Source organism: Cupressus sempervirens, chromosome 11, assembly GCF_028749045.1.
Source record: "Cupressus sempervirens isolate cs-2001-9-10 chromosome 11, ASM2874904v1, whole genome shotgun sequence".
Taxonomy (NCBI): domain Eukaryota; kingdom Viridiplantae; phylum Streptophyta; class Pinopsida; order Cupressales; family Cupressaceae; genus Cupressus; species Cupressus sempervirens.
The window spans coordinates 704,326,107-704,342,109 of NC_143128.1; positions in this window are offsets into that span (position 1 = coordinate 704,326,107).

The following is a 16,003-nucleotide window of genomic DNA, read 5'->3' on the forward strand; positions in this document are numbered from 1 at the left end:
GGTCATGATAAGGGACAGGCAATTACAAATCAACTAGAAAATGCTCCTATGTAGAGTCTTCTCCTGATGAACATTGATTTCCTTGATGAGTCCATTCTGACACTCACACACCAAACATGGGTTATGTTCTTTGATGGGTCCTTCACACAACAAGGATCTGGTGTTGGATTACTCTTCATAATGCCACAAAGATGTTCATTACCCAAATCATACAAGATTTTGTTTCCTTATACAAACAACATTGTTTAATCCAAGGCTTTGATTAATGGCATGAAGATTGCGGCTGAATAGAGAGTGGATTAGTTAGATGTATTTTGGGACTCTCAACTCGTAATCAACCAAGTTAATGATGTGTATCAAACAAAGGATGAGAAATTAATTCCTTAAAAATGCATGGTTGATGACTTGAAGAAGTATTTTTCACATATCACCTTCCAAAAAATTCCTTGTGCAAATAATGAAGTGGCTAATGCTATGGCTACTTTGGCCTCCTTCCTACAGATGATTGAAAATGATCTTTGACATGAGTTCTTGGTTGAAGTATTACACTACCCAGCCTATGACACCCCTGATTCTAGGATGATCTATTCTATTAAAGGACAAGACTCATCTCACTATGATCACATCTATTCCTTTCTCCATAACCAAACCATTTAAAAAGTTTGACCCAGAATGTGAAATGTTACCTTATCTATAATGCTTCATGGTATGTCATTATTGCTAACAATCTATCTAGGAGAGGTCTCGATGGAAAACTCCTTAGGTTTTTTGAACTCAAAGAGTCCAAATGTGCATTAATTGACATTCATGATGGCATTTGTGGATCCTACTCAAATGGCTTGACACTATCTCACAAACTCATTAGAGTTGGTTACTATTGGCTTAAAATGGAGCAAGAGGCAATCAAGTATGCTAACTCTTGCAAGTAGTGCCAACTCCATGGGAATTTGATTCATGCTCTAGCAAGGGAGCTAATTCCATCTACCACAATGTTGCCATTTCAGCAATGGGCTTTTGACTTGGTAGGTCATATTCTCCCAACTTCTTCTAATGGACATAAGTTCATTATCATAGCTACAAACTAGTTCAAAAAGTGGGTAGAGGCAGTACCTCTCACAATAGCAAATGAAAAACTATATCTCTTTTTATCACAAACTACATTATCTGCAGGTATGGTGTACCATCCTCCATCATTACTAAAAATGGAGGATAGTTTAAAAGTAAAGACCTCAAGGAACTATACAAGAGATTCAAAATCACACAACATTGGTCTTCTATCTATTACCCCCAAGGTAATGGCCAGGTTGAGGCATCCAATAAGCTGATCCTCAAGATCCTCCATTACACAGTCAAAAAATCTGGGAGGGATTGGCACCTCCAGATGAATCTAGCCTTGTGAGTGTACAGGACAAGCATAAGGACTCCAATAGGTACAATGCCCTTGGCTTTGGTTTATGGAGCAAATGGTGTGCTTCCAATAGAGGTCAAGATTCCTACCTTGAGAATCTCTATGAAAGGCCTTATTACTAATGACGATTATAGGATAGCTCAGCTTCAAGAGTTAGTGCTACTAGATGAATGTTGACAAGTGGCATGTGATCATCTATGATCTTATCAGCAGTGAATGTCAAGAAGCTACAATCAAAAAGTTAGGCCACATGGCTTCCAACTGGGTGATCTCGTTCTGAGAGAGAACCCTAAGAATAAACAACAATGAGTCCAAAAAGGGAAGTTTGAACCAAACTGGGTTGTTCCTTATATCATTACTATGGTGTATGGATCTAGTGCTTACTAGCTTGCCATAGCTGAGGGAGAAGTGCTCAAGGAATCTGTTAACACTCTCCACTTGAAGCAATTTTATAGCTGATCTGATTGCAGAAGCTCTTTGTACATATTTAAATGTCCTAAAAAAATCCTAAAATCAAAAAAAGTTCTGAAAAAATAATTACCTTGGTGAAAACCTAGCAATAAAAGCCTTCATAATACCAAAAAAAATCAAAAAGAGAAAAATACAAAAAAATAAAAACAAAAAAAGTGCCATTGGTGAAATCCTAGAAATAGGCATCATGGTAGCAAAAAATAGAAGCCTTGCCAAGAAGATGAAAACCTAGTAAATGGGCACCTCTTGTTCCTAATGCTCCATCTTCTAGTGCATCTTTTGGCTTCCTGTATAGTTGCTTTCCTACTTTAGTTTTCTACTTTTGTTCATGTATCCATGGATTGAATCTTGTCACAACTCAAGGGCATTCCCCTTCATTGTCACTCTTTTCAATATTCTCCTCATAGAATCTCTTACACAATAGTCAATACTTGTTTTAGTTCTGTCTGCCTACTATTGCTAGTGTCACTTTTTGTCAAGATTCTCCTCATAGAATCTCTTTCACAATAGTCACTAGTTGTGTCAGCTATGTCTTCTTATTGTTTCTTAGGTCACATTTCAAGATTCCTTTATGGAAGATCTCTTTTGCATTAGTCACTAGCTATTCTAGATTTGTCTATCTATTGTTACTTAGTCCTCTCTAGGTTCTTCACCTCGAAGGTTCCTCCTTGACCTTAGTCACCAGTCATTCTGACTATGTCTACCTACTATTGTCACCCTACTAAAGAGATTTCTTTCATCCATGTCCTAGAAATTGACACTTGATATCAATCCCATGAAAAACATTGAACTCAAAATGACATACTTGTTTGGATATGCTAAGCATTTTTTTTTTTTCTTTTTTTTTTTGCTATATCATGTCTCCTCGAGCAACTTGATGATGTCATTTCTAACTAGAGAAGTAATGACTATGGGCATGATCTTTTCTTTGCTTCTTGTTTGTCGTTTAGTTTCAATAAATTGAAACATTCATATAAAAGGGGTGTCCACTATAAGAGCCTCCATCTCATATTGGATGGTTGTGTGTACCTTGACTCCTTTAATATAGATAAATTAATAACATTGCTTCTTCTCCTTCTCTATTGGAGTGAACTCTTCATGCTATAGTACATACTAATACTTATCATATTAAGTGAATGTATGGATCACTATGAGTATATCTTGTATACTTCTATCTCAGGTTATGAACATAAGGGTTATTGTAGACAGAATAGTTACTAAATACTTAGCATAAGGTGGATCTCTTTTATGTTTGGTGTGTCTGCCATGCAAGCAACATTCTGGTCATCCTAACATTTATGTTTTGATACTTATGTTAACTTGCTACAATAGAAGGGACAAATTTTATGGTCATTTTTCCTTCTTGTGCCTTTAATGCTTACATTTCATCCTGACAAACTTATAACATATGCTCTATTCATATTTCCATGATTGCAATGTTAGTTGGAATTGTATGACATATGGGACTTTTTCCTATGCTCAATGATGATAAATTGTCAAGAGTTGTTAACCAAAACTAGGGTTGCATCTAGTTTAGGGTTGCATATCGCATAAGATTGCATTACTTGGTTTGGCATATGATTCAATGGAAAATCTACTTTTGTCTTCTATGATGAGGGATTCTTGGTTTCCTTAATGTATCATGATTCTTTATAGCTGTACAAGCATTTGATTATTAGGTTCTTCCCCTTGCACTCCTTGCTGAGATACCCATCACTGTCAAGCAAAAACATGGAACAATACATGAAATGTTAGTCCATTTACCTATGCATTTCATTTATACATCCATAAATCCATCTCATTTACATGAATAACTCAAATCAAAATGCATTCATCACATAACATTTTGCATCTCATAATCATAACACAAACATCTCATGTACATCAAAGTAAAAAAAATAGACACTAACAATGACATGAACACAATGATACTCGGCTCAAAATCCCATATATATCTGAAAGAATGTGTCAGTACAAAAAAGAGAACTACTCAAGCGCTATCAATCAAAAATGGTACAAAATGTTGTTGTTACACTAATCAATACATAACCATAATCAAAATTGGAGGTAAGAGCATCATATATCTAACTCTATCCACCACCCTCACATCCTAGAGGAGGGGGAGGAGGAGATGACATGTCTAGTTTGGCTAGTGGGTGTGCACCTCTAGAGTCTTGTGCATACTATGAAAAGTGAGGCACCTATTGAGCCTCATCAGGTACCACTATCAAATAAGCTATGAAGTAATAGGCCACTTAGGAAGAATACAGTCTCACCTCATCCTATAGCATCTCTCTCCTCTTCTTGGCTACCTATACCTGCTCTTAGAGCCTCTAGATCTCATGATCCCTCTCTTTAATCGATGCATCCCTCACCACCACCTAAATCTATGGATCTCCCAACTATCAGGAGGCCTACCTAATCCTCTCCCTAACCCTCCTTAAGGAATCTTGAGGCCCTATAGCTAGCTGCTCCTACATCTCCTCATCAAGCATCTCGGGTTGCTGCTCAGGTGCCTACTCCTCCAGCTATGGCCTCTGTCATCAACTCTGCTCCTCATCACTACCACCAACACCTGGATTAGACCCCATCTAATTTGGGGAAATCTACACCTGTCAAACCCTTTGTTACACTTATGGTGGTGGACCCTAAGGTTCTTGTTGAGGTTCCTATATTGCCATCCCCAAAGGATCTATGAAATCTGGGATTGGGTGGTTAATGAAGTACACCTAGTATGTAGGCATCATCCCTGCATCTAATATCTCAGGGAGGTAATCCCACTATGCTGCAACTAGGTTACACACATCAATCATGGACCACCTAGGGTCTAACCTCATCGACCAACCCCACTCCAAATCTTGAGCCAATCTAGCATATGTGCAGTACTCCTATGACATAACTTGGGGTTGGCCATATTGTCTCCACAACCATGTGATGGGGAATCTCTTAATAATATGTGTGGCCTAGCCTAACAATGGTTGTGAGGAGAACATCTAGCTTAGCTCTCTAGGAGTGTCATCCCAATCCTCAATCTCTCTCCAAGGTTGCCATATTATGGAGGACTAGGTCATCAAGACAAGTCCTCCAATGCACTATCTTACCTAGACCTACCTGGGTAAGGTGCCCTCTATATCTGCATATGTAGGGCTCCATGGGCTCTTCGCTATCCTCAAAAATCTATCTACACATAGCAAGGTGCTCCCAGACCTAGATCTAAAGTACATAAACACTAGTAGCCATACTCTTCCAGCCATGGTAAACAATCTCATGCATCTCATAGAACATGTGGGTGAGCATGCACTGGCCCCATCCAAACCACTCTGGTGAGTCAAGCATCCTCTATAGCATAACCCCCCACCCACACTCTATTCTGTGCTATCCTCTATCTAGCACTAGGAAGTAGCTAATGAAAATAGCCAAAACTGAGGCCAATCTATGAGCAGTACAATATGTGTGGACGAGCTCATCCCACTTGATGGCTCAACCTATCGCCAACTCTCTCTAGAATATGGCCCTTAATGCCTCGGTCCCTACTTGGGGCACTATATCATAAACCACTTATGGTCTATGGAATGGTATGTGGAGTATCCTATAGATATCCTCTAGGGTGATCATCATCTCCCCCTATGGCAAATGAAATGTGTTCATTTTTGAATGGAATTGCTCCACCAAAGCAATCATCAAGCCATGATTCACCAACACTGCTTGGATCTAGCATAAAGAAGATAAACCCAATCTATCTATGTGGACCATATCTACATCATCGAGGCTCCACAACAGAGGTCCATATAGAGGATAATGGGACCTAAATGTGACATCATCAAAGACATCCTGCACACATGGACAATAACAACATGCAAATAGTTAGTACTCACTTGGTAAGACAAAACAATGACAAAATGAATGCAAATTCAAAGATAAAACATCAAAATTGCAAGTTTAAATTTGTATGCAATGTCATATTTTCACATGAGAACACATTTCTTCATACGAGAATTCATTTCTTTGTGTGAGATTTTGCATCTTTGCATGAGAAATCAAGTCCTCATGCAAAGAAACATGATCTCATGTGAGAAATGAAAAGATCATGAGAAAAGTTCACCCAAAATCTCCTACATCTCACGTGAGAGGTGGGTATCTCTTGCATGGGATTTCCCACTAGTATGCAGAAAGAAACACTAGAATAGTGTATCTTCACACCAGAAAAGATTGGCTTTGCGCAAGGAAGGACAGTCCCATATGAGAATCGATTGAAAAAACATGCTAAAAACTTGCTAAAGCTACCTTGGAATTCTTGCAAAATTAAATGTGAAGCAAGGTTGTCAGCCACTCACCAAAGATCCATAGTCCTCTAGTCAGATATGTCATCGGGAGTGCTCAAAATGATGAAATCGCATAGAAACTGCCATCTTCCTCTCAGAGCTCTTTTATTCACTAAAGAGAAAATGTACAAATGATTTGAAAATGACCCCTTGGGCCCTTTTATAGGATTCGACCTAATTTTTCAAAGTGCTATGATTTGTGCAAAAATCACCCCTTAGCTAATTTGACTGCTTTGAATCTATTTTCAATATTGAATATGAAATCTAACACACTTAAGTGGCTCAAAAATACATTTTAAAATTTTGGAACCGATGTAGTTGAAAACTTTTGCAAGTCAAATTTTTCTAATACTTTGTAATTCTTGGAATTTTTTCAACTCAAAACTCATCATGTTTTCAAATTTTATTTTGGAAAAAGTCAACTCAAGTCAAGTGTGGTTAGTTCTAGTCAAACTTGGTCATTTGGTCCTTCAAGTCATGCTGAATTGACTTCATTTTTTCTTTTGATCATTTTGATCTCTTCTACATTTTGTTGAATCTTTTATTTCTTCTATATCTCTCCACATACCACTTACATCATATTTCTAGGGTTTCATCTTTTGACTTCACTCCCGAGGGGGTAGGATGATTACATTATTGAACTAAAATTCCAAATCAATCACAATCTTTATTGCTTTGGGGCATCTTTTTTCCATCTTATCTCCTCATCACTTACAGAATCTCATCACTTGTGGCATCTTATTCCCCTCTTTCTAGCATTTTTTCCATCTATCACATCTTATAAAGAGTTCGATGGATAGGTATTGGAACAATCTAAATCCTAACTCCTGAGGATCAAGCCCCATTCTAAGGATGATTCTATGACTCATAATTGAATCTTGTTATTTATCAATCAACGTATCTAGGTGTTCTATCTAGATCCCTTAAGGTTAAGCTCCATTCTCTAGATAATCTTTAAAAGCTTATCTATCAATCTTGGGTATCTAGATGTTCTGTCTAGATCCTTAAAGGTTAAGCTTTAGTCTGAACAAAACCTTTAAAATGCTATCAATCTCAGGTATCTAGATGTTCTATCTAGATCCTTAAAGGTTGAGCTTCAGTCTGAAGAAAACCTTTAAAATGCTATCAATCTTGGGTATCTAGATGTTTTATTTGGATCCTTAAAGGTTAAGCTTCATTCTAAAGAAAACCTTTAAAATGCTTATCAATGCAGGTATCTAGGTGCTTTACTTGGATTCCTTAGGATTAAGCTTTTTTCTAGAGGTGGAACTTAAAAGCTTATAAATTAGTTTCCATAACATCAACTTTGGAACCAATACTTTCTAATTTTCTTTGAATCGAACGTGTTGCTCACACATTCATTCAAAGAGGGGAAAAATGTAATACCCCAAAATTGGCTCATTGCCATGATCACCAATTTTAGTCTATTTTCAATCAATCTTAAGTCCTATGTCACTAGGAAATTCTAGTTCTGATTTTCACTACTTGACCTAAGTGTCAAATGCAGAAAACCCTAAATCTACATTAATCAAACTATCTATTTAATTCCTAAGTATTGACTCGTATTAGTCACATTAAACCTATTGATTAAGATTTAATTTAACTTAAAGTATTTACACTTTAATTAAATTAAATTATCTCCTAAGGGTAATATACTAAGGAATTAAAAATATTTAATTTAATAATTATGCTTATTTTAATTAATTGAATGTAATTATTGAATTAAATAGAAAAGGCATTTATGAGGTCATGTCTCATTTTATTCAATTGAATATCTTTCCCAAATTCTATTTCTCAGTTCAAAATGGAAATCTCCAGTTAACTACTTCTTGAATTAGAAGTAACTGAATTCACTAACTCTCACACTAAAGTGAATTTGAGTTAACTATTTCTTGTACTTAGGATTTGAATCAGTTAACTGCATCTATATTGGGAATCTTCCACTTTGATTGAATCTTGGCTTCAATCCTGACCATAAATCTAAGTTGATCTTAACCATTGATGGATTCTAGGAATTCTGTTTAAGAGACTACTAATTCCTCATTAAAGAGGTTGAATTTTAATGCTATTGAATTGTTGTTAGATTGAATACTCACTTTCATAGCTTTATATGTGCTTTTTCTTAAACATCTTAGTATCATTTAGATTAAACAATGCATACATTTAGTTTAGCTTTCTTTTATTGTTCAATAGAATAGATTGGATTTCATATAGATTACTTGTACACTCATCTTTTGCTTAAACCCTTCATTCTAGAAAGGTCTGTTTGCCTGCATCTCATCCTAAGAGTTCATAGGAAAAATCCTTCTAGATAGAAGGCAACGAGTCACACTATTAGGTGTCCTCGATAAACAGCTCCATGTTTATCCTAGGATGGTTCCATAAGTAATGACCACATTGAAGTTTGTGTGAGGTTTAGAGGCCCAAAAATTCATGCATACATGAACAAGGCTAGGTTACAAAAGGGAATCCCTAGTAAGTTGCAGATGAGGTGGATTGGGCCATGCAAATTGTCTAAGAAGTATGGACACAATTCCTACAAGATAGACCTACCAATGCATATGGCTACCTCTCCAATATTTAATGTTAAAGACCTAGTATCTTATAAAGGTCCTAAGATGGATGATATAGGGTATCAAAAGGAGCTCAACAAGGTAATCTTAGACCAACCAATACTTGAAAAGACACAACCAAAGGTAGAAAAGAATGTGGGTTCTAGGGTAAAAAAGAGTGCACAGAAAGAGGTTTATAAGGAGAATCTAGTGAAGTGGTTTCAAGAAACATGGCACTATCAAAGAATTCCTTTCCCCAATAATACATTAAGCTTCTTCTTGTAGGAGCAGAATGTTGTAGGAGCACCTAGGGTAAGGTAAAGCCCTAACCTAAAATTTTGGTTTGTAGATGGTCTAACCAACCATTGAGGTAACAATGAATAACTATAAATTCCCAAGGTGAGTTTAGCTAGATTGAATAGGTAGGATTTGGAATGTGAGTCAAATCTTGTTAATTAGGTCCTGATAGGCAAGATTGCTCAAAAGTTGCTCTAAGTGGCCAAATATGGTCAAATTCTTTAGGAAGGTTTACAAGGTGCATTAGAGGGGTCCTTAGGCATACTAAGGTTATTTTAGGTTTTTTGGGAATAGACTAGCCAATTTTGGAAGTCTAATGAGAAAAATTGCAAAAGTTGTCAAAAAGTTGCATTGACAACTTTGCTATTTGACAAAGTTTCCTACAACTTTTTGTGTATTTTCTGAAAATGTGAACTAATTGGGTAGTTATGGTTCAAAATAAAGGCTATAAATTTTAATGGAGTCTATTTAAACCTTTTTCCAACTCATTTCCAAGGGTTGGATAGTTGGATGTATGGACAACACCAATAAGAAGGCAATTTTGTGAACTAGAATGTGGTTTTTTAAAATTGAGTAGAAGAATTGGATTCAAAAATTGAATTTTTTTGATGGAATATAATATTGTGGCATGCTTTGAATCTTTTCATAGTTATTTTTGTTTCAATATTTCATTTATTAGGGTTTATAAAATTGATTATTTCCTAGGTTCCTATTGTCTAGTTTTATGTTTCCAAAATGAAAATAGCTATGGCTTGAGTGTCCTTGATAAAAACACCATGGCTCTTGGAGAATAATAAATATCATTTGTATACAGTGAATTTTTTTTTTGATTTTTTGGAAGGCCAATAGTTATTTTTACAAGCAAGTTCTAGCCAAGCAAGAAAGCTTGGCAAGGTACAAGGAAATGCTTGTAATGGATTTTTGTGGTGAACAAGATATTTGCATGAGTCAATCACAAATTGGAAATGAAGGAGTAGTGTATCAAGTGATCATAAATAAAAAGAGGATTTTGGAGATGGATTTTTATTCCTTTGGTGAAGGATACATGAACATTTCCTTTAAAACCCTTAAAAAGAGGGTTTTCTGATGTCGTACTATACAGTCAACCCACGAGCCCAAGACTTAAAAAATATTCAAGGTTAGGTCACAGGGAACAAAATTCCTAAACATACTAGTGGTCTTGTTAAGTTTTTTTTATGATTTATTGCACATTCAATGTTTCAAGGAGGCCTAATAGGGGCTCTTGGGGCTATAAGGGCTAACTAGGCAATTTGGAGAAATATGAATGAAAAACTTGAAAGAATGATGCAAAATGGTAAGGAATGGGTCAAGAACCTTAGTAACAAGATTCAACTTTGATTTTGGGACTTTTTTTACACATAGAAAGTTTTGGCATTTTAGATCAAAGAATGCATAGTTGGTGAATTGGAGATATAGTATTGAAACTTGAATTGTTGGGAGAGTTTCTTAGAGAGAGGCGATTGGAAAGGAATCATATAGATTAGGTTTAGGAGAAGTAACCCTAAGTAGGCTAGGAACAGCCTAGGAAGTTAAAGAAATATCTTAGTTGAAGAAGGTCACCATCAATATGGAGAGAGTGCAGAGCACCTAGTTTGATAGAACAACCAAATAAGTTTGATGAGTGTTTTATTCAAGAAGGTATGTTGTTTAAGGGTATTTAGTTGTTTATTCCTAATAATTCTATGAGGTTGAATTATATTAAGGAAAATCTTAGTGGTGGATTGATTTGACATTTTGGAATTGATAAGACATTGAGTTTATTGAAAGAAAAATATTATTGGCCTCAGATGTATAAGGATATTTAGAAGTTTGTGAAAAGTTGTGGAGTTTGCCAAGTTAAAAAATGAGTAAGTGAGAATACCAATTTGTGTACACCTATTTATTTTCTTAAGAAACCTTGGAGTGACATCGGTATGGATTTTGTTCTTGAATTGCCTAAAATACTGATGGGGTATGATTCTATATTTGTTGTTGTCAATAGATTTTCTAAAATGGCTCATTTCATACAATGTAAGAAGACATCAAATGTTGAACATATTTCTAAGATATTATTTAAAGAGATTTTTAGATTGCATGGATTACCAAGAAGTATTATTTCTAACAAAGACAATAAGTTTTTTGATTATTTTTGGAGGACTTTGTGGAAGAAGATCCGTACTAAGTTGAAGTTTAGTTCTACTTTTCATCCACAAACATATGGATGGATGGAGGTTTTGAATAGAAGCTTGGGTAGTTTTTTGAGATTCTTAGTTGGAAATGAATCACACAATTGGGAGATAATATTGGAACAAACTAAGTTTGCATATAATAATTCTATGAATAGGAGCATAGGGAAGACACCTTTTGAGATTGTTATCACAATGTAGCCTAGAGGAGTATCAAATTTAAGGGATATTATTAGTGAAGAAAAGAGAAGCGATGTAGAAGAAGAGTGTTCTAATTTTATGAAGTCTTTACATAAATAAGTGAAGATGAAGTTGGAAGAAATTAATATGAAGTATAAGGAGAATTTTGATAAGTCTAGGAGACATCATGTTTTTGAAGTTGGTGATGAGGTGATGGTTGATTTGAAGAAAGGAAGATTTCCTATTGGAACATATAGTAAGATGAAGATAAAGAAGTTTGGACCTTGTCAGGTCTTGAGGAATTTTAACAGTGGAAATTCTTATGAAGTTGAGTTACTTGATGGCATAGTTATATCTCATATATTCAATGTTGTTAATTTGTATAAATACCATGAGTTAGAAGGTTGCTAAGAGCACAAGATGAAAAGATTATTATAAGTATTTGGTAAAATGTAAGAATAAACCAATGGAAGATGTTATGTGGATTTCCCAATCTGATTTGGATCTAACTTAGGTTGTAACATCTCAATGATTCAAGAGATTTCTTTCTTTCAACCTCAATTGTTTGATGCAGGAGCATCCTGGGTTGCTTGGCTATCATGCATGTTTATCGAGTTACTTAGTTTCTGTCAAGTTGTAATGTGTTGCATTACCAAGTTTTCTATGTTTGTTGAGTTCATATCTTCTACCAAGTTATTATGTGGTTGTCAAGTTCCTTTGGTTGCCAAGTGTTGGCAAGTTCCTTTGGTTGGAAACTATTGCTAGGTTTCCTTTGGTTGCCAAGTATTGGTGAGTTCATCAAGTTGTCTATGTGTAGTTTTATATTAAATATGACCTTTGTATTTTATTTAGTGACAGGTATTTTCTGAGAGTTGACTTGTGTCTTATTCTAGCATTTAATATAGAAGTTTATTTTGTTGTAATCGTGATAGGAAAACTTGTGGCTATGCATGTATTTAAAGAGGTCTTTGGTAGAGTCTTAGGTATGGAAGGGAAGAGCTATAATATAAATCAAGCAGGTTAAAGCAGAGTTGAAAAGAAAAGTTTTATTGTTGAAGATAAATGTATGTTGACCATAACCTAGAAGACCTAATAGCTAGGCATGTATTTGGTTATTTTGATGAATATATGGAGGCATTTGTTCTTCTTTCTCTCAAGTTTTTTTTTTTTTGGTGTCTATTTTTTGATTTGTTTACTCTCGTAGGTGATTTGAATAGTTGGGTGTGCCTTTGGCCCTAGTTATCTCATCTCTCCCTATATCACACACACACACACACACACACACACACATACACAAATAGTGAAAAGAAAGAAGGAGGTGTGTGACATTGTGTAGATCTACCAAAGAAGTAACTACGACTCCCCCTCATCCAAAATAGACACCAAGTAGAGTAAATACACATATATGTAAAACATCATGGGTAAGCCTAAGAGAAAATAAGAACCAGACCATTATAAACAAGGTATATGTGAGGCCTTGCCTTGACCCATCATAGCATAGTCGATATATCATTATTTTGATACTCATGAATCAATATGTTGAGACTTTGTCAGATACATTGGACATTATTATGTTATTTTATGTTGTGTGATGTTTTCCTTTCAGCTATTTAATTATGTTATTTAACATTTTATGAACATGCATACTAATGATATAGAGCAGAAAGTGAATGCAAAATTAGGACTATGATTATTACTTTGATTATGCAATGTTAGTGGTTAAGTATATAAAATAAATGAGATAAATAATTAATTATTTGAAATATTTATGTTTTGATTTATGTGACTATCCAGATGAGTTTATATATATGCACATGATTTTTCTTGAGCTATTGATGTGTGAAATGAGTGTGTAGGATTATTAGCCAAAAAATCTAACATAAAATCCAAACTAGACCCTAAGTATAGTTTGTGAAGACTAGGGTTGAGTCTAATAAAAGATGCCCCCATTGTTTCATATTTCTTTTGTATTATAAATTGAATGTGTGTATTATTCTATAATCAATAAGTGTTAATATTTTTTTTAATAGTGATTTTTTAGTTTCTCTTGACACTCATGATTTTTATATGCCTTTTAGCATTATAATTAGGTTTAACTAAGTAACCTAAAGATCTATGTTGGACTAGGTCAATGGCCTACTACTAATTAGTTAGGAATCAAGATTAATTACACTAATCAAGATTAGTGATAAATCTACATTTTGAGGGTTGTTGGAAAGTCCAAATATTTTCAAACATTTTAATAGGTCCCTAAATAGTCATAGAGGCAAAAAATCATGAAAACTAAGTACCTAAGGGGTATATGAATGAGTTGAGGGTATTTTCCACCCCTCTAGCCGCTTTTGTTGATATTTCTAATCACCCAAATATCCCATTTTTGTTTTATTGTGAGAATTAAAATTTCACCATGAGTTTAATAAGTTAAACTCCACCTTGAGGTTAGCCTTAATGATAATATTGAGTTATAAGACTCTAGAAGCCTTTAAGCAAGTGAGGGAGTTATTGCATTTTGTAGGTGGTTGAGTTGGGATCCTATTTATTGCCAAATTTGAGAGTCGAAGAGTGTTCACCCAACCTCTAGTTTTAGAGAGAAAATTCAAGATTGGAGGAGAAGGAAGGATAGCTCTTCTCAAGTTTCAATTGCCATAACCTTATTGTGAAGGTAGGAATCCTTCAAGTTCATTTTGTTGATTTTGTGTTTCATTTCATAAGTAGGTTTTTGCATATGTATGTTCATGTGTTTGATGAACCTATTTGGAATGGTATTATAATGGGATTCTTTATATGTTTTTCCTTCATATTTTACTTTTGATTTTCAAAGGGATTGTAAGGGTTGTATTGGCATTACTCACCCTCGAATAGGGTAGAAGTGGCCATGTACAGGAGGAGGGCTTTAGCTGGACTTTGGCAATGCAAAGTCTCTCCTTATGATGAGGAGAGGGAGAGAGTACGGTCTTATGGGCCCCTATTCATTAGTACAACCCATGTTTTTATGTTTTAAAATTTGAGAAATGAAAGAATATAAGTTCTTGTGATTATAGCCTCGAAAGGGCACCTATTATGGTGTTGTGACTGATATCTCCTATCTAGAAAAATCCACCTTCTCCCTAGTCTGGTTCAATGATGAGCCTATTGTACAAACCTAGATGGGAGTAAATGTTTGACTTTATCTTCATGTTAAATTGTTTGTCTCCTAGTCAATTTCATTCTCTCCATGGTTACCTTGATATGTTTGCAAATTTTCATAATGGCTACCCTATTGTGGAGTCAAGTAGGAATCTCTATTTAAATTTAAATGTACTAGAAGATTTCTCCTTAGGATTAAGATCCTGTTATAATAATTTTATTGATAAACTTACCTTTGAAACAATTATGATCTTGGGTTTTCTTCCCTAGTTCTTTCCTGATGGAGTCCTTGAATCAAATGAATGAATTAAAAAATGGAATACTTTCCATTCATATTTTTTTCCGTGTTATTAAATTTATGTTCATATGTCTATTGAAAATTGATGCAATGATGTTTTATCTTTTCTGTGACAGTCTTAAAGTTCACAATTGTTTTCATCAATTAAATCATAATTAGAGGAAATGATGATAAAATAGAATTATGCAAAATTGTTTTCCAAGTTATGTTAAGAAATTTGATGTTATGATTGGTATTTGTTATTATTATGAGGAAAAATATTCCTACAATTATTGTATCAATGTAAACATTAACCTCTATGTTATAATCCTATATATATATATATATATATATATATATATATATATATACATCCCTTGGCTAATTAAATAAATTTGAAAATTTTACACTTAGAAAATAATCATCTTTAAAAAAATTATTACCTCCTGAGAGCAAATAAGTCTTTGCCTTTTGTATGAGAAAGCAATTTATTCTATTTGGACAGATAATATTCCCTTGATTCCATTTGACACCTTTTTCAAAAAAATCTAGTTATATAATTTATAAATAGAATAACATTGAAATTTGAAATAAGAAGAAGAAAAAAACTACTTACCTTATCCTATTCTATCCTACCACCCACTAAACTTTAAATCCTATCTTGTATTTAAGGGAGGTGACATCACCCTCTCACCCACCAAGGAAAATTAATTTTCTATAAACCTACATGACATGATAGGGGGTGCAAATAAAGTTGTTGGTTTGAAAACACATTAAATAGGAATTTGAAACTCCTTTTTCCCCTTTTCCCAACCAAACTTAGGCAGGCAACCAAGTTAATGATGCGATGAATACCTTTTTGCCAAGTCAAGGGGGCATCCTTGGAATGCATGTGAAGAATCCTTGGATAGTTAGTTTTTTTTTTTGAAATAAGATTTAGTATGTTTAAAAACGAGGATAGGAAAAAGGTAGTAAGTTTAATTTTGAATACTATGAGTTGGATGTTAGAAATTATTGTTAGAATATGTTAAATTTTAGAAAGCAGATAGTATGTTATTTTGTTTAAATATTTTAGTAAAATTTAAAGTTCAGAATTTGTTAATTTAAAGTTAAGTTAGCAAGTTTAAAGTTAAATTAGTTAGTTAATTTGTTTAAAGAATTGTCATATAGTTTTATTTAATTTT